The sequence below is a fragment of the Oryctolagus cuniculus genome, chromosome 13, assembly GCF_051225735.1.
Source record: "Oryctolagus cuniculus isolate XC-2025 breed Fujian yellow rabbit chromosome 13, ASM5122573v1, whole genome shotgun sequence".
In the NCBI taxonomy this organism is placed as follows: Eukaryota; Metazoa; Chordata; class Mammalia; order Lagomorpha; family Leporidae; genus Oryctolagus; species Oryctolagus cuniculus.
The window spans coordinates 47,730,651-47,751,247 of record NC_142879.1 but is presented as its reverse complement, the minus strand read 5'-3'; the positions used below and the strand labels follow the sequence as shown (position 1 = coordinate 47,751,247).

General features: G+C 46.9%; 1 long non-coding RNA gene across 2 annotated transcripts; it reads left to right on the top strand.

The window, feature by feature from the left end:
* Positions 1–955: 955 nt before the first annotated feature.
* On the top strand, positions 956–20,508 carry LOC149122582 (uncharacterized). 2 transcript variants are annotated; one of them, XR_016219324.1, is made up of 4 exons: positions 956–1,261; positions 2,321–2,443; positions 18,472–18,595; positions 20,326–20,508. It is a non-coding gene; the product is annotated as an uncharacterized LOC149122582 (long non-coding RNA). The 2 variants fall into 2 exon arrangements; XR_016219323.1 differs by lacking the exon at positions 956–1,261 and having other exon boundaries at positions 1,667–2,443.
* The last annotated feature ends 89 nt before the right edge of the window (positions 20,509–20,597 follow it).

The window sequence follows — 20,597 nt, the reverse complement described above, 5'->3', positions numbered from 1 at the left end:
ATTTGCATCTGGGATAGGTTGGACCCAGGAGCCAGCAACTCAGTCTGATTCTCCCATGTGTGTGGCAGGGATCTGAGTACTTGGGCCATCACCTGCTGCTTCCCAGGTTGTACATCACCAGGAAGCTGGAACTGGAGTGGAGCTGGGGCTGAACCCCAGCACTCTGATATGGGATGCTGGTGACACAGCGGTGGCTTAACCTGCAGCTTTACAATACCTGCAGTGCCTTACCCACCCTGCCAAATGCTTGCACTGGAGCTAATTTTCTACTGGGATGATAGCTCGATGTTTGCAGGAGTCATTTCTGAGTTTTGTGGATTGTTTTAGACAATTTAGCTATAGCAAAACGCCACAGATGAAGTAATCTACAAACAGCGGAAATCCGTTTCTCATTATTCTGGAGGCTGAAAAGTCCCGGATCAAGAAGCCAGCAGTTTGGTGTCTGGTGAAGCGCTGTCCTCCGGAGGGAAGGAGCGCTGTGTTCTTACAGGTGGGGACAGGGCCGAGAAGGTGCTTCCCCAGCCTGGAGCCCTTGTAACGATGCTGGCTGTGCACTGGGGTAACTCATGTACCTCTTGCCCCTGTGTGTCTGTGAGGGGGACATAAATCTCTGCCTTAAGCAAGCCACTGTATATGCAGGCCTTTTTGTTATAGCAGATTATGTTATTCTTTAACATGGAGTGACCCTGGATCAATGCCATAATTTTGCTAAACCTTAGCTTCTTTATTGCAAAAGCAGCGCCCTCTTCCTATGGTTTCTGTGAGGATTGAGATAATATATGTAAACCGGCTAAGACAGTGCTTGTGGGGAGCAACTGGGAGCAACTCGGACTAGACTAAGTTACTGGAATTAAGACTTATTCTATGCATCTGCTCTCCCACAATATGGCGCTGAGAAGGGAGAAACAGCTTCTACGCAGCTGCCTCCAGTTCAACCAATAAGCAGCAGGACCTGCTCCTGATTGGAGGAGAGCAGTGTACTCGGCGTGTGGGCAGCCGAGTTGGGATTGGTGGAAGAGGACTATAAAGGAGGAGAGAGACAACATGCACCAGGAACATCTAAGGGGAACATCTATCTGAAGGAACACCTGAGCAGCCCCCGAGAGAGCCGGCCGGCGGTGTCGGTGTGCCGCTCCCCCGCGGAAGTGGGGAAAGTGGCAGGGGGAACCGCCCTTCCACGGAGGTGGAAGGACGGTAGCCAACCCGGGAAGAACCAGCAGCAAACCCGGGGAGGGCCGAGCAGACGAAAGAACAGCGCAGGGTCCTGTGTCGTTCCTCCATGAAGAGGGGGAGCGACATAATGGTGCCGTGACTCGGATATGAAGCCTAGGCAGGGTTTAGTGTCGTTCCTCCATGAAGAGGGGGAGCGACAAGTGCTCAGCACTGACTCGCCAACACAGGGCATGGCTGAAAGCTGGGTGCCATGGCTTGAAGTTCATGTAGGGACTTAATCCCAATGCAATATTTTTGGGTGATGATTAGGCCATGAGGGTTCCACTCTCATGAATGGGATCAGTGCTTTTAAACCAAGGCGTGGGGGAGTCTTTTGGCCCCTTTGGTGCTCTGAGAAGTAAATATTTGGTTCGTTTCTATTTATTTATTTTTAAGATTTATTTATTTGACATCACAGAGAGACGGGCACACAGAGAGAAATCTGTCATCCCCTGGCTGACTCCCCAAATGGTGGCAATGGCTGGGGCTGGCTGGGCCAGGCTGAAGCTTCCTCCAGGTCTCCTCCCATGCAGTGCAGGGCCCCAAGAACCTGGACCATCTTCTGCTGCTCTCTCAGGTGCATTAGCAGGGAGCTGGAGCAGAAGAGGAGCAGCCAGGGGTCTCCAATGGGTGCCCATATGGGGTGCTGCTGTCTCAGGCAGCAGCTTTCCCCGCTCCGCCACCACACTGGCCCCAACTTGCTTCATTTTCAAAGTAAAGTGTTTAGCTGTGAGAACACAACTTCTAGCACAACGGCTAGGCTACATGCTCCTGAAAGTTCTTGGCAGACAGGTTGTTAGTGGCCAAAACAGCTGAGGCCAATGCCAGGACGATTGCAATCCTGTAGTAACTCACTCAATGAGGAGCTGGGGAGGGACCTGGGAGCTAGGAAATAAGTGTCTAGCTTTGACGGGCCTGGAGTGCGGGCCCACCAGGCTTCTCCTTAGTAGAACCTCGCTCCCGCTGCACTTCCTGAGTGATTCCATGCTTTGAGGGGACGCCTGAAGCTGTTTCTCACATCTTGTGGGCTTGTCAGGGATCTCTGTGGCTGGGCGGAGAGTGGGGGGAGACTTGTCCTGGCTGAGTATAGGTGGTCTTCTCTGTCTAGGTGCCCTGTCTCAGCATAGAAGCCACAGAGAGCCTGACACTGTTATGTGGAAGACAGCGGACATGACACAGAAAGGAATAAGTGGTTCCAGTGGCAACCAGGCAACCTTGTGCAGGAGCTGAGGTAGGAAAAATTGGACTGTAAGTTCTACCTTGGTGGCTGGGTACTTTCGGAGGTCGAGTGTGTGTGTCTGAGGTGTGTCCTAAATACTAAGCGAGTGTGGGCCGGCGCTGCGGCTCAATAGGCTAATCCTCCGCCTTGCGGCGCCAGCACACCAGGGTCTAGTCCCGTTCGGGGCACCGGATTCTGTCCCGGTTGTCCCTCTTCCAGGCCAACCCTCTGCTATGGCCCGGGAGTGCAGTGGAGGATGGCCCAAGTGCTTGGGCCCTGCACCTGCATGGGAGACCAGGAGAAGTACCTGGCTCCTGGCTTCGGATCAGCGCGATGCGCCAGCCGCAGCGCTCCAGCCGCAGCAGCCATTGGAGAGTGAACCAACGGCAAAAGGAAGATCTTTCTCTCTGTCTCTCTCTCACTGTCCACTCTGCCTGTCAAAAAAAAAACAAAAAAAAACCAAAAAAAACAAAAAAAAAACTCAACTTTTTTTGTGCACCTGAAGTGGGAATTAATCTCCTGTGAGATTAGGTTTAGAATTAGGGGTAGATGCAGCGTAAATAAAAACACAGGAATAAGGGTTTACAACCAATCAGAATACATTGCTTGATCCTTATGTGAAGGTGGAAGATTACCTAGCAATTGGTCAGCTCAAACTTGTGAATTGTATGCTCCCAATCAAGTTTTAAAATTAAAAAAATCTGGACAGAGAAGGGACCTTGTGAACAGTACGGGAAAGTAGCATTAAGGCTGCAGCTTACCAATGAGCGCCTGAGACTTCTAGGGTCTGAAACTTTTTGGTAAGGAAGCCATAAGCATGAGGATGTATTCTTGGTGAAAAGGGTTAAGATACAAAGAAACTGAAGCGATGTCACAGATTTGTTGCATTTAGGTTGGATCTTAGGATTCCAAATAGTAGGATTATCTGATTATCTACCTCCTTGTTTCATGATGCTGATACCTCATGCTAATTCAAGTTTTGCTGTGTTTTTTTGTAACTAATCTAGATACAGGTTTCATGTGTTTTTCTGATGCTGGTAGGGTTCTTGACTGGGGGAAAATTCAGTTTAAAACAGGTTGTTTAGGACAAATGTTTGAACCTCGGAAAATGCATTGTAATGACACCAAATTGGTGTGTTTGAGGGAATTAACATATTACATAACGGGAGCCACTGGGGTCTCCAAGCTATGAGTGATGCAATCCTGAGGCTGTGGGTGTGTGGGAATCTATCTCATCGCTGAGCAGGTATGTTGAAGTCGTGTAAATGCCTAAGGTGGGAAGACTGATCATCCCTGAGGTTGAAAGGATTCCTCACCCAGAACCTGGCCACTGGGTGCTAAATAAGACCTGGAAGAAAGATGAGCCCCAACCCAGTTGGGAAGGTGCCTGTCAAGTGCTCCTGACCACTGAGGCGGTTGTACAAACTGCTGAAAAGGATGGGCAAACAAGACCCCAAAAAGGGTAAAAGACCAGTGGGAAATGTGCAGACAACCCCAAGAGCCCTTTAATGTGACTGTAAGGAAAGTTTAACTATGGGCTGGCTCGGCCTTCACACATTAATAAAACAACTGTGGGAGAGAGATGAATTAGTATAGAAACTGAGACAGGGCACACAGATAAGCACGTCCGAGTAGAATGGGTCAAGTTCCCAGTGCGAGCCCTCACCCTAGGCACAGGTGGTTCTGTTTCCCCTAGGATGGGATACTGATCCTATGCATGCTGGCTCTACACCAGGATGAGGAGCCGCAGGGAAATGAGGTTTGTGAAAGCCTTTCATTGTGTTTCTTTACACTAAAAGGTCAGACGCCAGGGCAATGCCCGTTGCTCCATAGGGAACATCCATTATTCCTCTTGCCTCTCCAGGCAGGGGGCTAAGTTCAATAAATCTGCGGGGGAACTCTCCACCTGCACATACATCTGGAATATTACTGGTGAGCCTCAGACTGGTGATTACTCAGCCCTCCTATGGCCTGGGCTGATGTCCGGTGGTATTGTGGAAAGAGGAACCTCCATGACCTGTTTTAGTCCAATTGGGCCCAGACTTGTGTCTCAGTTCCATTGGCCGTTCCCTTCACCCTGGCATTCTACAAAATATCTGAAGGTAAAGAGACGGTCATCAAAATGAATGGGAGACCAAAACTGTAAGAAGAAGAAAAAGTGATTGTGAGAAAATATTTGGTTCATTTTCAAAGATGACTGAGTAGATGATGAGCTAGCATAATGGCTAGTTGACATGTATCTGATAGTTCTTGGCAAACAGGCTGTTAGTGGCCAAAACAGCTGAAGCCAACGCTGGGAAGATTGCAACCTGTAGTTACTCAGCCAGTGAGGAGCTGGGGGAGGGACCTGCATGCTAGGAAATAGAGCTTGCTGTAAAAGCTACCCCAGGTGTGCTGGCCCACCAGGCACTTGGTCTTGCACAATCCGTAGTAAAGTCTCATTTTTGCTGCTTCTGGAGTCTGGGCCCATCCTTTGAGTGGATGGGTGAGGCTGTTTATCACAGTGCTCCTCTCTATGCCGTGGGATGACCCATCAAGAGGTGCCATCTGCAAAGCACAGTGCAGGTCCTCACAGCCCCGGAATCTGCTGGTGCCTTCATCTTGGGCTTGCCGGTCTCCAGAACTGAGATACATTTCTGTTCCTTTGGTGTTATTCCGTCTCATATATTTCTTTATAGCAGCCCAAATGGGCTAAGACTGTGTGACATTTAAAATGAGGCAGCCAATGAGAAATCTGATGTGACTTTGAACGACAAGGCCGCATAAAATGTAAGCTAAGTTGTGTGCTGTGATCCATAGACCTTCAGTACGATTTGCCTCTTGCACTTGTTGTTTGGGAGAGAGGTTGTTAGGGGTGAAGATAAAGGAATGACAGAACACAGGCAGGACTTTGAGGATTGGAAATGGCCAGACATGAATAAGACCTCTGAAGGACTTGGAGTTCTGGAGGAAGGTGGTGAGGGCGTGCTCTGGATGGCTGTGGGGCTTTGATCTAACTTGGTCCTTAGAGACAGGGACACTCTGGCTGACATCTTGGTGACTTAATAATCCTGGACATGTATGCGAAAGGAACTTTAATTTCCTAGTAGTGGGTCGAAGGGTATTTGTTCTTAGTGTTGGTTGCTATTGGGCTGGCTGACTTTATATGGATAGGCAGATTCTGTGGACCTTGCATCTCTCTTGCTGTTAAGTATTCCTTCAGGGTTGTCATTAGACCAGCCTGTGAGTGTTGGGGCAGGGCACAGAAGATAACAACACCTATGTGCTGAGATAGTCCCACCAGAAAACCCCTGAGTTCTCCTGAACTACATGGATGTGGCTTCATGGCACAGCCGTGGGGTAGTAGTGGTGGTGTCTTGCCTTCATGCTGTCCCAGTGGTGTGTGAAATTAGGATGTGCTGTCAGCAGGTGTCAACAGTGCTTTCAAGCTTGATCAGGTTCTGGCTGGCACCTAGACTGAATGGGGAAAAAGACTTGATCTCGCATTGAATGCTCAAAAGCAATGAGTCTCTATGAGGTATCCTGAAAGGTATCCTAACATTTCTCTATTTTTCCTCCCATCAGGGATAAGATTGAGCTTGTGACTATAACCTATATCCTGGGGCCACTATTGCTAATTTCTTTTTTTTTTTTTAATATTTACTTATTTGAAAGAGTTGCTGAGTTAGAGAAGGAAGGGCAGAGACAGGAGCAGGGAGAGAGAGATCAATCATCCATCTGCTGGTTCACTCCCCCAAATTGCTGCAATGGCCAGGGTTGGGCCAGGCTGAAGCCAGGAGCTGGGAACTCAACCCAGGTCTCTCACGTGGGTGGCAGGGATCAAAGTGCATGCATCACCTGATGCCCACCAGGGTATACACTAGCAGGATGCTGGATCACAAGCCAGGTGCTCTGATATGGGATGTGGGTTTCCCAGCTGGTGTCTTGACTGCTGCACCAAGTTCCCGCTCCAAGTCATGTCATATGTTCTAGGAGATTCCTTCTGATTATGGCTTCTAGGTTTTTTGTTTTACACATGTGTGTTAAGTCATGTGGGAATTACATGTGGAGCACTAGTCTAGGTCTGGAGAGGGGTAGAAAGGTGACGTTAGATGGTTTCTTCAAAGGGATTCACAAGTTGGGGGAGGAGCAGGAGGTGGGGTGGAAAGGGTCACAGTGAAGTGGGAAGAGAGGGAGGGGCTTGGTGCAGGCAAGTCCAGTGAGTCTCCCTCACTGGGGAGATGTTGCCACCTTGATCCAGTAACTTCTGCTGGGCACTAGGGGTGGATCCAGCAAATCTTTCTGCAGGTGGCCCTGGAGAGCAGTCTTGGGCGTGGGCAAGCTCCTTGTAACTCATGCTTGGGCAAGGACCAGAGGCTTAGAATGAACGTCCATGAAGATCTTTGTGTTTATGTTACAGAAAAACTGGAATTTGTGGAAGGTAGAAACTCATGATCTTCATACTACCTACAGAAAACCACTATGAATCTTCTGATTCACTCTTTTTTTTAAACTGTTTAAAAAATGTAGGGGGGAGGCCAGCGTTGTGGTGTAGTGGATAAAGCCACCTCCTGCAGTGCCTGCATCCCCTATGGGCGCCGGTTGGAGTCTCGGTTGCTCCACTTTCAGTCCAGCTCTCTGCTGTGGCCTGGGAAAGCAGTAGAAGATGGCTCAAGTGCTTGGTCCCCTGCACCTGCATGGAAGACCTGCAAGAAGCTCCTGGCTTCTGATCGGCATAGCTCCAGCCATTGTGGCCAGCTGGGGAGTGAGCTAGTGGACAGAAGACCTCTGTCTCTCTCTCTCTGCCTCTGCTTCTCTGTAGCTCTGCATTTCAAATAAATAAATAAATCTTAAAAGTAGGATTAATGATCTACCTATAATTTTACTCCCTGGAGTTTTCATTTAAGGAGCACTCTGGGGGCAGGTGTCTGGTGCAGTGATTAAGATGCTGCTTGGGATGCCTGCATACCATATTGGGTTGCCTTGTTAGAGTCCTGGCTTTTCTACTTTCCAACTTCCTGCTGATTAATGTGCTCCCTGGGAGGCAGCAGGTGATTGCCCAAGTACTTGGATCTCTGCCAACCATGTAGGAGACCCAGATTAAGTTCCTCATTTCTGGTTTTGACCTGGTCCAGCTCAGCTTTGTGGGCATCTGAGGAAGGAACCAGTAGATGAAAGATCTCTTTATCTTTTGAATATAATTAAAATAAAGTAGGTTAAAACATACCAACAACATATGTCTGGAGTTAGCACTATGTGTGTGTGTGTGTGTGTGTGTGTATGTGTTAAAGATTTATTTATTTGAAAGAGTCACACAGAGAAGGAGAGGCAGAGAGAAAGAGGTCTTCCATCTGCTGGTTCATTCCCCAGTTGGCCGCAATGGCCAGAGCTGCACCAATCCGGAGCCAGGAGCTTCCTCTGGGTCTCCCACATGGGTCCTTGGACCATCTTCTGCTTTCTCAGGCCATAGCAGAGCGCTGGATTGGAAGTGGAGCAGCCAGGACTCAAACTAGCGTCTGTATTGGATGCTGGCTCTGCAAGTGGTGGCTTTATCTGCTACGCCACAGTGCCGGCCCAGCACTGTGTTCAAATGTTGGCTGCTGCTTTGCATTTGTGACTTTGGACAAGTTAGTAAGCTTAAGTTTGTTGTGCTTGTGTGCTCATTCTTGTTCGTGCTCTCGCTTATTTGAGAGTGACAGAGGAAGTTACACAGAAGGAAAGGTCTTCCAATGACTGGCTCACTCCTCAAATGGATGGGCTGGGTCAAAGCCAGGAGCCTGGAACTCCATCAGGGTCTTGCATGTGGGTGGCAGGGACCCAAGCACTTGGGCCATCTTTTCCTGCTTCCCTAGATACATTAGCAGAGAACTGTATTGGAAGTGCAGCAGCTGGGACTCGAACTGGTGCTCTGATATGGAATGCTGGTGTATAATAATCTGTTGAACCACAACACCAGCCCCAACTTTCTGATTTCTTTTCTTTTCTTTTTTTTTTTTTTTTTTTTTTTGACAGGCAGGAGTGGACAGTGAGAGAGAGAGACAGAGAGAAAGGTCTTCCTTTGCCGTTGGTTCACCCTCCAATGGCCGCCACGGCCAGCGTGCTGCGGCCAGCGCACCGCGCTGAGCCGATGGCAGGAGCCAGGTACTTATCCTGGTCTCCCGTGGGGTGCAGGGCCCAAGCACTTGGGCCATCCTCCACTGCACTCCCTGGCCACAGCAGAGAGCTGGCCTGGAAGAGAAGCAACCGGGACAGAATCTGGCGCCCCGACCAGGACTAGAACCCGGTGTGCCGGTGCTGCAAGGCGGAGGATTAGCCTAGTGAGCCGCGGTGCCGGCTCAACTTTCTGATTTCTAAAAAGATGATGACAAAGAACTCTTCTGATAGACTCATAATTGGGGAGTGACTGAATATGTGTGAAACTCTTAACACCATTCTTGGCTTTTAGAAAGTTCTCAGTAAATGTTAGTCCTGGTTATTTCCCCATGTTACTACTTTTTTTAATGTATCATATGTCTGTGTAATAACCTGTCCTGTACTTGAACTCTGGTTTGCATAACCATTACCCTTCTGTTGGACATCCAGGCAGAATCCTATTTTTCTCTCAATACAAAATGTTATAGTGAACATTCTTGTGCAAAAAAAAAAAAAATGACTAATTCTATAATTCTTTAGGCTAGAATCCCAGAAATAGAATTATTAGGTCAAAGGGTAGGCTGTTGATTCTGTATATATCTTATTGTAAATCCAATTTTTATATTCAAAGTTTTATTTAATTATAGTAAAGGTTATGAAATATTACTAGTTAATTTGTTGCATATGGTTCTTAAAAGCGTAATAAAATATTTTGCCTTAAATTTTGTGGAAGTACCTTGGGATGGCATTGTGGTGCTGTGAATTAAGTTACCATGTGTGGGACCATATCGCATACTTGGAGCACCAGTTGGAATCTGAGGTGGTTTTTCTTCTGATCCAGCTCCCTGCTGGTGAGTCTGAGAAAGCAGCAAAAGATGATCCAAGTGGTTGGATCCCTGCTATTCATGGGAGAGATCAGGATGGAGTTTTAGGCTCCTAGCTTAGCTCTTTGTGGCCATTTGGGGAGTGAACCAGTGGATGGAAGATTTCTTTGTCATTCTGCCGTTCAAATACACAAAATGAAATTTTTTTTTTCAGGCAGAGTGGACAGTGAGAGAGAGAGAGAGAGGTCTTCCTTTTGCCGTTGGTTCACCCTCCAATGGCCTCTGTGGCCAGCATGCTGTGGCTGGCGCACCGCCCTCATCCGATGGCAGGAGCCAGGTGCTTCTCCTGGTCTCCCATGGGGTGCAGGGCCCAAGGACTTGGGCCATCCTCCACTGCACTCCCTGGCCACAGCAGAGAGCTGGCCTGGAAGAGGGGCAACCGGGACAGAATCTGGTGCCCCGACTGGGACTAGAACCCGGTGTGCCGGTGCCGCAAGGCGGAGGATTAGCCTATTGAGCCGTGGTGCCAGCCCACAAAATGAAATTTTAAAAAATGTTTCTACTGTTGATTGGCTTGAACTTCAGAATACAATTTTTAGATAGTTATGTCTAACACACTTAGGTTCATTCATCCGGGTATTTCCCCAGTAGTTTACATCAACTTACACCAAGCAGCACTGAACTGAGAGCAAAGGTACCTGAATGCTGGTCCCACTCCACCATTTTTAGCTGAATGCCTTGGAGCAAGACATTGGCTATATCTCTGGCTCTGTTTTCTCTCTTTTCTTTCCTCTTAGATTTATTTTGTTCTCATTTGAAAGGCAGAGTTTGGGAGAGACAGAGCAAGATCTTTCATCTGCTAGTTCACTCCCCAAATAGCTGCAATGGCTGGGCTGGACCAGGCTGAAGCCTGGAGCCAGGAATTCTTCCTGGTCTTCCATGTGGGTGCAGGAGCCCAAGCCCTTGGGCCATCATCTGATGTTTTCCCAGGCACATTAGCAGGGAGCTAGTTTGGAAGTGCAAGGGCCAGGACTCAAACTGGTGCAGTTATGGGCCGTGGCTTAACTTGCTCCATCACAGTACTGGCCTGGCTCTGCTTTCTTAAAAATAAAAGGATTGGATGAGATCAATGGTTCTCATGCTTTTTCAGAGGCAGAAACATTTTATCCATCCAAATGACAAAGATGATAAAACATGATTAATCATTCATTAGAAATTAGTTTTGCCCTTTAGTTGAAATGATCACTATTACAAAGAGCTTTTGGGGCTGGTATTATGGGTAAAGCTACTGCCTGCAATGTCAGCACCCATATGGGTGCTAGTTTGTGTCCTGGCTGCTCTACTTCAGATCTAGCTCCCTGCTAATGGCCTTGGAAAGCAATGGAGGATGGCTCGAGAATTTGGGTCCCTGCTACTCAGAAGGAAGACCTGGAAGAAGCTCCTAGCTTTGGTCTAGCACAGCGCAGGTTACTGCGGCCATCCAGGAAATGAGCCAGTGGATGGCAGCTCTCTCTCTCTCTCTCTCTTTCGGGTCATCTTCCATTGCTTTTCCCAGGCTTTACCTGCTATGTCACAACACCAGCCCCTTAAAGTCTTTAAAGATTTACTTTATTTGGGCCTGGCACTGTGGCACAGCGGCACAGCGGGTAAAGCCACTGCCTTCAGTGCCGGCATCCCATATGGGCACCAGTCCTGGCTGCTCCACTTCCAATCCAGCTCTCTGCTATGGCCTGGGAAAGCAATAGAAGATGGCCCAAGTCCTTGGCCCCTGCACCTGCATGGGAGACCCGGAAGAAGCTCCTGGCTTTAGATCGGCGCAGCTCTGGCCATTGCGGCCATCTGGGGAGTGAACCAGTGGATGGAAGACCTCTCTCTCTCTCTCTGCCTCTCCTCTCTCTGTGTAACTCTGACTTTCAAGTAAAATAAATAAATCTTATTATTTTATTTATTTATTTATTTATTTTTTTGACAGGCAGAGTGGACAGTGAGAGAGAGAGACAGAGAGAAAGGTCTTCCTTTGCCGTTGGTTCACCCTCCAATGGCCGCCGCACCGCGCTGATCCGATGGCAGGAGCCAGGAGCCAGGTGCTTTTCCTGGTCTCCCATGGGGTGCAGGGCCCAAGCACCTGGGCCATCCTCCACTGCCCTCCCTGGCCACAGCAGAGAGCTGGCCTGGAAGAGGGGCAACCGGGACAGAATCCGGCGCCCCGACCCGGACTAGAACCCGGTGTGCCGGCGCCGCTAGGCGGAGGATTAGCCTAGTGAGCCGCGGCGCCGGCCATAAATAAATAAATCTTTAAAAAAAGATTTACTTTATTTGAAAAGCAGACTGAAAGAAGGATAGAGAGAAAGATCTTGTACTGCTGGTTCACTTCCCAACTGGTCACGATGGCCGGGGTTGGGCCACAAACCAGCAGTTTGCTGTGGGATGCTGGCATGGCAGGCAGCGGCTTATCCTCCCACTCACAGCTCTGGCTCTCTCAGTGTATTTTAAATCCCTTGTTAGATGCATATATTGGGAATTTTGCCCCCCGATTCTTGTCTGCTGTCTTCATTTCCTGAATGTTTTCAAAACTTTTTTCTATCTACGTCTTATTTGAAAGGCAGAGAAGCAGAGTGGCAGAAATCTTCCATTGCTGATTCTCAGTGCAAATGCCCACAATGGCCAGAATTGGCTTAGGCTGAAACCAAGAGCCAAGAACTCCTTGTGGGTCTCCCACGTGGGTGAAAGGGGCCCTAGAGCTTGAGCCATCACTAACGCCTCCAAGGATGCATATTAGCAGGAAGCTGCATCAAAAGTGAAGCAACTGTGACTTGAACAAACACTCTGATATTATATGCAGGTATTTGAAGCAGTGAATTAACTGCTACACTAAACACTTACCCCCGAATGTTATCTCTTGATGAGATGTTTAAACATTTTTTAAAGACTTATTTGAAAGAATTAGAGGGGACACACACACACACACACACACACTGTGAGGGGGGATCTTCCAACTGCTGGTTCATTTCCCAGATGGCAACAATGGCCAGGGCTGGGCCAAGCCAAAGCCAGTAGCTTCATCCAGGTCTCCAATGTGAGTGCAGAGGCCCAAGTACTTGGGTCATCTTCTGCTTTCCCAGGCATTTTAGCGGGGAGCTGGATTAGAATTGGGGCAGTCAGAACTGGAACCAGCACACGTGTGGGATGCTGGTGAGGTGGGCAGTAAACTAACCCACTATACCACAGCCCCAGACCCACAGAAATTTTAAATTTGAAAAAGACTGATTTATTTGAAAGCAGAGAAGTGTATCTTCCACTTGCTGATTCACTCCTCAAATGCCCGCAATGGCTGGGGCTGGTCCAGGCTGAAGCTGGGAGCCACAAACTCGAGTGAGGTCTTCCACATGGGTACAGGGGCCCAAGGACTTGGACCATCATCTGTTGCTTTTGCAGGTGCATTAGCAGAGAGCTGGATTGGAAGGAGAACAGCCTGGACTCAGGTTGTTTTGGGAGGTGGGTCTTGCAAGTTGCAGCTTAACCTGCTGCACTTTAACCTGCTACATCACAACACTGACCTGTTCTGCCTCTGATTCAGCTAATGCATCCTGGCTCATGGCTTCAGCCTGGCCCAGCCATGGATGTTGCAGGCATTCAGAGAGTGAACCAGCAGATGGAAAATCTGTCATTCTGCCTTGCAAGTACATAAAAATAAATATGAACACTAAAAAAATTCCATTTTTATTTTCCAACCTGTACGCCTTTTTTGGTTTTAATAAAAAGTTTGAATATAATATTGAGTCAGTGTGGTAAGAGTTGACAGCTGTCTCGTTCTCTGCTCCTAGAGGGAAAACATGCAGTGTTTCACCATCATGTATGACAGTAGCTGTAAGTTTTGTCATAGGAGCTCTTTATCCTATTTTCCTGGGCATTGTTATATCATACATGGTTATTGAATTTTGCCAAATTCTTTATCTGCATCTGTTGAAATAACTATATAATATTTTCTCTTTGTTACTATAGTGACTTAGTAACTTATGAGATTTTGAATGCTGAAATCTTGTACTGCCAAGATGATGTATTATATGCATTTAATGTGCTCATCTTTAAAGAAGGTACTTGTGATCTTCAAGGTTTTTTTTGTACAAGACCACATCATTTTTTTTCCTTTTTTAAAAAACTTATTTATTTGAAAGGCAAAGTTACAGAGAAACAGAAGGGGAGAGAGAAGAAAAAGAGACAGACATCTTTCATTCACTGGTTCACTCCCCAGAGGGCTGCAACAGCCAGAGCTGGGATTTTTTTTTTTTATTTTTTATTTTTTTATTTTTTTATTTTTGACAGGCAGAGTGGACAGTGAGAGAGAGAGACAGAGAGAAAGGTCTTCCTTTGCCGTTGGTTCACCCTCCAATGGCCGTCGCGGCCGGCGCGCTGCGGCCGGCGCACCGCGCTGATCCGATGGCAGGAGCCAGGAGCCAGGTGCTTTTCCTGGTCTCCCATGGGGTGCAGGGCCCAAGCACCTGGGCCATCCTCCACTGCACTCCCTAGCCACAGCAGAGGGCTGGCCTGGAAGAGGGGCAACCGGGACAGAATCCGGCGCCCCGACCGGGACTAGAACCCGGTGTGCCGGCGCCGCTAGGCGGAGGATTAGCCTAGTGAGCCGCGGCGCCGGCCCAGAGCTGGGATTTTATTCTTTACTGTATGTACATCACAATTTCTTTGCTCATCTATCCATCCACAGTGCCGGCCCCAATATTTCTATTTTTTAAGAGCACGAGGGAGAGCTCTTTGATCTGCTGGTTCACTCCCCAGATGGATGCAACAACTGGGGCTGGGCCAGGCTGAAGCCAGGAACTTTTTCTGGGTCTCCCACATGGATGCAGGGGCCTGAACACTTGGGTCATTCGCTGCTGCTTTCCCAGGCACATTAGCAGGGCACTGGATCAGAAGTGGAATGGCCAGAACTAGAACCGGCACCCACATGGGATATGGGCACTGAACCTTAACCTTCAATGCCATAGTGCCAGGCTTGGCATAAATATTTTTATTGTAGTGCTTATTTTCCTCTAGTATTTAGCTTTTTAATACTGACCCAGTAATGCTGATACTGATAATAATTTGTGTTTCATCTCTCCCATCCCGCTGTGCTCAATCTGGCTACATATTTATCAGTTCTATTTATCTTTCAGCCATTGTGTTAGACCTAAATGCCAATCTTTTCCTCCGCCCAGCAGGACTTGTAGTCCTGGCCTCCCTTCACTGTGCTAGTCTAGATAGTGCCTCTAGGCAGAATGTTGGGCCAATCCTGGCCCTTAATGCAATGGTTTCTCTTCTCTATGATTACTCTCTGGCATTGCCCATTAATCAATGCCTGAAAACATCATTTCAAATGGTTTGTATGGGTTAGCAGTTGTTTATTGTGAAGGTTTATGCAATACCAGTCATTCTATCAGGGCTGCAAGTGGAAATAGATGAATTAACATTTTTATGGACAAAAATCTATAGCTGGCATGCCCCACTTTTCAATTTACTGCATACTGTATCTTGACATGGTGAGGGTACATTATCCATTGCTGTGTTGACTACACCCGAAAATGTTGATTGAAACTTACACATTAAAAAAAAAAAAAACTCACAGTAATTGTGAGTAAGGAATTCATGATTGGCTTAGGCGGGGGTGGGGGTTTTGGCTCAGGGTCTCTCCTGTGGCTGTAATGGAGTGTAGTGAGTGCCAGCAGGTGCTGTCATCTGAATGCCTGGCTGAGGGGTGAGGTATATTTCCAAAATGACTTGCTTATATAAGCTTATTGGCAGGACACCCCAGTGTGCGCAGTCCCAAAGAGGGAAGAGGCAGCTGCCCTCCAAAGTCACTCCAGCAACCGCAGGAGTCTGAAGCTGGGCGGTTCCACTGACCTCGGCTGGCTTCCTGCGTGTGCCGCAGGATGGCTTTATTTAACCAGGGTCCACCTGCTAAAATCCTCTGGAATAACTCCCCATACCTAGTTAGCTGTGATTTGAAGTTTATATCACCAGTACATGATCACTATTTTAAATAATATATTACTGAAAACATATGATCAGACTAAATGTATCAAAATTGTCACTCATCTCAGAATTAAATGATTTCATTGGCTGGCGCTGTGGCATAGTGGTTAAGCTGCCGCCTGCAGTGCTGGCATCCCATATGGGGGCCAGTTCAAGACCTGACTGCTCCACTTCTGATCTAGCTCTCTGCTGTGGCCTGGGAAAGCAGTAGAAGATGGCCCAAGTCCTTGGGCCCCTGCAGCTGCATGGGAGATCGGGAAGAAGCTCCTGGCTTCTGGCTTCAGATTAGTGCGACTCTGGCCATTGCAACCAGCTGGAGTGGGCCAGCGGATGGAAGACCTCTCTCTCTCTGAGCCTCTCCTTCCCTCTCTGTGTAACTCTGACCTTCAAATAAATAAATCTTTAAAAAATTAAGTGATTTCATATGTGACTTATAAAATCAGTTCTGTCCACATTTAAAGTCTTCCTTCAATGGGATTATGCTGGTGATAGGTGGTGTTTTATGTGACTAATCCACATATATCCCATTTTCTAGTATATATTTACAACCAATCTGAATATATTCATTGCTAGGGCTTAATATTTTTTGTTAAGTATATATTTTTTGCATCACATTCAATTTATGTATGCCTTTTCCATATCCTCTATTTAAATTTGTTTTCATTGATAGTTTGAAAAATATCACTCAGGAATCAGTTTGAATCCAAAATTCACTGAATTATTACAGGAATGGCTTTATTTTCCTACATTGTCGGATTTTGTTATGGCAAACATAGAAGATGTTAGTTTTATTCAATTTAAAAATACTGGTGAAATGCTATGTTACTTTATTGTTTTAAATAACTAGTTGAATTGAATCAGGCATGCAAAATGTAACACCCATATCACAAGGATCAACATATGTCACTGTTTGTTCTTTAGGTCCCTGGCTTCCCTCCTCCTCACAGCACAGTCCTTAGGAATGCAGCTGCTAGGTGTCTACCAGCAGGTTTCTAATTGTGCCTCCTCATCTTTAGCTGTATGCGTTGTTGGTCAAGTTCTTTATCTATCCATACCTCAGTTATCTCGTCTGTAAAGTGGGAATAACAAGATTACTTACTTCGGTGTTTTGATGAACAAATGAGATAATTTTGTAAAACTGAATGATTGCCATACAATAGGTGCTTAATAATTCTCAATACAACTACTAAATTTGCAAAGTATAAGAAAACAGAGATTTACTTTCTGCAGCAACTCAATTAGCCTATGTATAATTTGGATTAAAAATAACCCAAGGATGGGCATTTGGCACAGCCATTTGGGCACTGCTCAGGTCACCCATATCCCATGTCGCAGGGCTTGGGTCCTGGTCTAGTTCTGTTCCCTGTTCCAGCTTCCTGCTAATGTGCACCGCAGGAGGCAGCTGGTAATGGCACAAGAACCTGGGTCACTGCTATGCAAGTGGGAGACCCTGATGGAGTTCTGGACTCCAGGCTTCTGCCTGACTCAGCCGTGTCTGTTGAGGGCATTTGGGGAGTGAATCATTGGGTAGAAAGATCTGTCTCTTTCTCCTTCCCTTTCTCTTCGTCTCTCTGCCTTACAAATTAAGAATGAACAGTTAGAAATTATCAGAAAAATTTTCATAGTGAAGATGGAACACAAATGTTAACTTTTTCCCAAGAGATTCAGTAGACATAAATAACTGTCAAATTGCTATAAGTTTCTCAATTTCTTAGTTTGTCATAGATGAGCATTAACGAATAGTTGATAGTTTGGCTCTGGATTTAGGTAACCTCTTATAGTTCTAACGTATTTAGGAAAATCTTTACCTATATATGAACTAAACAAACATTATTAAACATAGACTCATTTACAATCTGTCATACAGACTAAAAACCTGCTATATATGGAGTTCAATTATAGGGGCGGGTTTGGCACAGGGATTAAGATGTCACTTCAGACATCCATATCCCTTGCTGGAGTTGCTGGGTTTGAGTCTCAGCTGCACTTCCCATGCAACTTCCTGCTAACACACACTCAGGGAGACAGAAGGTGATGGCTCAAGTACTTGGGTCCCTACCACCTGACTGCAGGTTTGGCTGGCCTGGCCCTGGCTGTTGTGTGCATTTAGTGAATGAACCAGTGGGTGGAAGATCTCTTGTTGGCCTTGGTTTCTTTGCTTTTTTTTTTTTTTAAAGACTTATTTATTTATTTGAAAGACAGAGTTACAGAGAGAGGTAGAGCCAGAGAGAGGTCTTCCATCCAGTGGTTCACTCCTCATGTGGCTGCAATGACCAGAGCTGAGATGACCAGGAGCCAGGAGCTTCTTCTGGGTCCTGTGTGGGTGCAGGGGCCCAAGGAGTTGGGCCATCTTCTACTGCGTTCCCAGGCCATAGCAGAGAGCTGGATCAGAAGTAGAGCAGCCAGGACTCAAACTACACCCATATGGGATGTTGGTGCTGCAGGCCTAGGGCTTTAACCTGCTGTGCTACAGCGCCGTGCCCCTCTTTTTTTTTTTTTTTTTTTTAAGTTTTATTTTATTTGAAAGGCAAAGTTGGAGATCTTCCAACCCCTGGTTCACTCCCCAGATGTTCAGAAAAGCCAGGGCTGGGCCAGGCCAAAGCCAGGAGCTTAATCTAGGTTGTGAGTGCAGGGGCCCAAGCACTTGGGCCATCCTCTGCTGCTTTCCCAGACACTTTAGCAGGGAGCTGGATTGAAGCGGAACAGCTGGGACTTGAACTGGCACCCATATGGCAGGTGCTGTAGGTGGTAACTTTCCCTCCTATACTACAGTGCCAGCCCCCACTTATCCCTTTGTAAAACTACGTGTTTGCTGAAGGAACCTGGTCATTTGTCTCGGAGAATCTTCCACATTCTGGATTTAGCTGGTGTCATTGAAAGTGCTCCTTGGTTCCTGCACGTTGCTAATAATGGGGTCTCGGGGTTTGATTTGCTTCTGGTTCAGTCATTATTGCTTTCATGGACAAGAATATATGAAAGTATGTCAAAATGCTTATAGAATATGGAATTAAAATACAGTTTCTTGTGGTGCAAAACATTCTGGAAATCCACACGTAATTTTTCAACAAATACATTTTGCAGAAGCTTTCTGAAGACCTCCCCAGAGGTGGGCCGAGCTCCTTCCCGTTGCATCTCGTCTAGACGCAGGGAGTGCGGCCGTCCACTGATCTGCGTCTCTCAGCGAGTCTCAGAGCTGCAGTTACAGGTTTCTGTGTCCCGTTCTGGGGGGCTGGGGGCTGGGCTGGTGGACAAAGGGGATTCACAGGAGCATACTGCCTCACATTCTCCCTGCCTCTGGGACCAGGCGAACGCTGTCACTGGGCCAAGCTGACGTCTGACCTTTGAGAGTGTCCCTTGAGAGGCAGAGTTTCCCAGGAAGCTTTTTCAGGCCCAGAGGCGAGTGCCCCGCTGCCCTGTCCGAGGAGGCTGAGCGCTTGAGTGAAGCCAGGAAAGTTGGGAGAGTTGCCGAGACAAGTGGTATTAGATTTCTTTAGTAAGAATGCTTGTCATTTTTTGCTACTTCCAAGTGGAAAAAATTCCACTGATTGTGTCTTTAAAAAAAATGCAAAATAAAATGGAGAATCAAGCCCTTTTCACACAGCTGTGAAGCAATGGAGACTTAATGCTGAGCAACAGGAGTGCTTTTCTTTGGCTTTATGGCCTTGAGTTATACAACTTGCCCTTTGAACCCGGTCATTTGAGTGTTCAGTCAGCTTCCTTGGGCCATTTAGATCTGCCCCCTGGATTCCTGCAACCCTCCCACCCTTGGATAAGAAGATGATTGTGCCAGCTTTAGGGTTGCGAATTATAGTAGAACTTGGATGACTGTAGGCTTTCTACAGAGGCAAGCGTTTTATGCAGGCCCGTCGGTGAGTATGGTAATTTGAATTCTGATTCATTTGACTCAATGGATAAAGACCATTCAGCTTCAAACACTAAGACCTAACTCTTTTCACTTTGTATGTGAGTTTTTGCACATGTTCTGCCGCCCTTGCTCTCTTACTAGCTTGTGTTTTGAATGTTTCCTTCCATGTCTTCCTGGGACCTGTTTCTGGGTCGGGTGATAGCCTGACCTCCTAGCTTCATTTCTACATTCATGAAGGGTTCTTCTTGTTTTCCACAAAACATATTTCGTTCATAGATAATACTAAAGTATTGATGTATTATGATACATTTTACATATTTTTGTACATTAGCTTATAAAGCTGGGTTCTCATTTACTCTACCTTGGGCCTTTTCTGTTTTTCTTATTCATGGAAAGCCTTTCGGGGAACTCGGTCTTTTTTTTTGTTTTCTTTGAAGGGCAGAATTAGAGAGATCCTCTATCTGCTGGCTCATTCCCCAAATGGTTGCAACAGCCAGGGCCTGAACTTCTTCAGGTCCTCCACATGGGTAGAAAGGACCCAAGCACTCGGGCCATCCTCTGTTACTTTCCCAGGCTCATTAATAGGGAGCTGGATTGGAAGTGGAGCAACCAGGACTTGAACTTGTGCTTAAACTGCTGATCCACAATGTCAGCCCCTGGGTCTTTGCCTTAGACATTGTTTCCCCAACAGTTAGGCTAGTGCCCGGTCTATGGCACGTTCCCAGTGAATATTACTGAAGGAGTTAGTGAAAATGAACTTGGGAGTTTTCCTCCTTCATTGCAACCCCATATTCCACAAATAGGGCATCCTTTGTACTGTTATTAAGTATTCTGAATGTTGATTATAATATATTTTTCTCAAGCAAGGGATCAGCTAGATTTAAATCACTAACTCCAATTTATAGGTCAAATTAAAATCAAGCTGGAACATTCTGGCCAGGGACTATGGCTTAAAAAAAGGAAAAGCCTGGGGGCTAGTGCCATGTTGCAGTAGGTTAATTCTCCGCTTGTGGTGCCTGCATTCCATATGGGCGCCGGTTCTAGTCCTGGCTGCTCCTCTTTTGATCCAGCTCTCTGCTGTGGCCTGGAAAAGCAGAAGATGGCCCAAGTGCTTGGGCCCTGCACCCGCGTGGGAGACCAGGAAGAAGCACCTGGCTCCTGGCTTCGGATCGGTGCAGCTCCAGTGTTGAGGCCATTTGGGGACTGAACCAACAGAAGGAAGACCTTTCTCTGCCTCTTCCTCTCACTGTCTGTAACTCTACCTCTCAAATAAATAAATAAAATCTTAAAAAAAAGTCAAAGCCTAAAGTTAGTGCCACTGTTATTAATTTCCTGTGGCTGC